This window comes from Aegilops tauschii, chromosome 6 (assembly GCF_002575655.3).
Source record: "Aegilops tauschii subsp. strangulata cultivar AL8/78 chromosome 6, Aet v6.0, whole genome shotgun sequence".
Classification (NCBI taxonomy): Eukaryota; Viridiplantae; Streptophyta; class Magnoliopsida; order Poales; family Poaceae; genus Aegilops; species Aegilops tauschii.
In genome coordinates, this window is record NC_053040.3 from 60,300,024 (window position 1) to 60,302,946 (window position 2,923).

A 2,923-nucleotide genomic window follows, 5' to 3' on the forward strand; every position below is an offset into this window, starting at 1 on the left:
TATCCGGTCCTCAAATCAATTTTAGAGAATACTTTGGCCCCGCTGAGTTGATCGAACAGATCGTCAATCCTTGGCAGTGGATACTTGTTTTTAATGGTGACGTCATTCAGCTGTCGGTAGTCTACACACATTCGTAGATTGCCATCCTTTTTGTCCACGAAGATCGCTGGTGATCCCCATGGTGAAGAGCTTGGACGGATGTATCCTTTCTGCAGCATCTCATCCAGTTGTTTCTTCAATTCCACCAATTCTGAGGAAGGCATCCGATAATATTTCTTATGTATCGGGGTGGTTCCAGGCACCAAGTCAATTGCAAACTCCAATTCTCGGTCTGGCGGCATGCCTGGTAATTCTTCAGAAAATACATCTGGATACTCACTGACCACTGGAATTAATTCCACTTCTTCTGCCACTGCTGTGAAAACCATATCTTTCGTGGGTATGCGCTTGCGGGCATAAAAACTTGTGGTGCGACCTTCCATGTTTTTCAGGGTAACTTCTCTGGTCACACAGCTGATGCATACTTGGTATTGGGTTAACTAATTCATGCCTAGAATAACATCCAGTTTGTTGGAGTCGATGATTATTAGGGATGTTGGAAACTTGACGCCCTTGATGTCAATTTCCAAATTACGGCAGACGAGATTGCTTCTGAGTAGGGATCCCAGGGATTGTACCAGCATGTGCTTTCCCAAAATTGAACAAGGAAAATTGTTTTGGGAAGCAAAACTCCGCGAAATAAAAGAGTGGGAAGCCCCAGAGTCAAATAAAATTATGGCGGGTATGTCATTAACAAGAAACATACCAATGACGACTTTCGGATCGTCTTGGGTCTCGTCTGCAGAGATATGATGAATTTGCCCCTGGATCATATCTGGGGCGAAATACGGCTCCATGTAGTTGAGTTGCGGATGGAATGGAGCTGCTTGTTTGTTGTTCTTGGGACACTGCCTGGCGTAGTGTCCTGTTTGACCACAGCTAAAGCATGAATTGTTGCACTAACAATCTTCGCGTACCGGGCTGGTCACGACATTCTTGACTTGAGTGGTAGTCTTGTTGACATTCTGCTGCCAGTTGGGTTTGTACTCAACTTGAGTTTTTGCCAAGTACGAGCCTTCTGGACTGGTTGCATATCCTTCTTTGGCTCGAATTTGCGCTTGTGGTGGTTAACAGCTGGCTTGTTGTCGTGGAGGAGCTTGTGTTCCCTTTCTGCGATGAGGGCCTTGTTCACCAGAGTCAGGAAGTCCGGAAAATCAAACATGCTGAGAGTCCACCTGAGATGCTGATTCAGTTCTCCAAGAAACCTGTCGATCTTTCATTCTTCTGTGGCCACATCATGGAGAGAATAGCGGGCCAAATGGTTGAATTTATTCAGATACTCGCTGACTGTCATGCTGCCTTGAGTGAGGGCGAGGAATTCGCGCTGCTTGATTTTCATAATCCCGGTGGGGATATGATACTTGCGGAAATGGTCCTTGAATTTTATCCAAGTAATTTCCTCGTCCGTGGGCCATATTATCCAAAAACACCTACAAAGTACTTCTAGTTTCAAACTTGTTCTAGGTAAAGTGAACGTTAAGCGTGCGTAGAGTTGTATCGATGGTCGATAGAACTTGAGGGAATATTTGTTCTACCTTTAGCTCCTCGTTGGGTTCGACACTCTTACTTATCGAAAGAGGCTACAATTGATCCCCTATACTTGTGGGTTATCAAGACCTTTTTCTGGCACTGTTGCTGGGGAGCAATAGCGTGGGGTGAATATTCTCGTGTGTGCTTGTTTGCTTTATCACAAGTAATTTTTATTTGCTGTTCTTAGTTGTTCTCTATCTTTAGTTATTGATATGGAACACGAAATACAAAAAAATTTAGGTTTACTTGCTACTCATGGAGATGGGGAGCCTCCTAAAACCCTCGATGCTCATTATGTGAAAGATATTATGTACTACTTTGATAATCCCGAGAAAACACCATTCAATTTTGTAATGGGAGACACGTTGGATCAACGTGAATACTTTAGGGATTATCGCTTGACTCAAAAAGGGAAACTATTATGGGATCAAATTTATATGTTGAAGTGGTATGCTAGGCAACTATGCTTGAGATATGATTATACTTGTTGCTCTAGGATGGAGGCTCCACACCTTCCCTTTTCATGCAAATTTAATGATAATGAAGCCTTGGCTTCTTATGCTAGAGGTATATATGATTACTATGATGTGGAACGAATAGTAGAATTTGTTGCTTTTAAGGGTGCATGTGAAATTGAATCTTTGTTTAAAGAATTTGAAGATTTTGATGATTCAGTTTATAGACCTAAAAATTTAGCTATCCTTAAATATTTCTATGAGAATTATGAATACAATGCCGATATTGATGCGTTTATTGAGAAAGTCTCCGCTGTCCAAGAAGAGACTAATATTTTGCAGGAGTCTATCGAAGAAGAAATTAATGACATTGTGAGCTCATTGGATGAAAAAGATGAGGAGGAGAGCGAAGAACAAAAGGAGGAAGAGGGGATTGATCACCCGCTGTCCAAGAAGAGACTAATATTTTGCAGGAGTCTATCGAAGAAGAAATTAATGACATTGTGAGCTCATTGGATGAAAAAGATGAGGAGGAGAGCGAAGAACAAAAGGAGGAAGAGGGGATTGATCACCCATGCCCACCTTCTAATGAGAGTAACTCTTCAACTCATACATTGTTTAATTTCCCTTCGTGCTTACCGAAGGATGATTGCTATGATGACTGTTATGATCCCGTTGATTCTCTTGAAATATCCCTTTTTGATGATGCTTGCTATCCTTGTGGCCAAGATGCCAATATGAATTATGCTTATGGAGATGAACTTGCTATAGTTCCTTATGTTAAACATGAAATTGTTGCTATTGCACCCACGCATGATAGTCCTATTATCTTTTTGAAT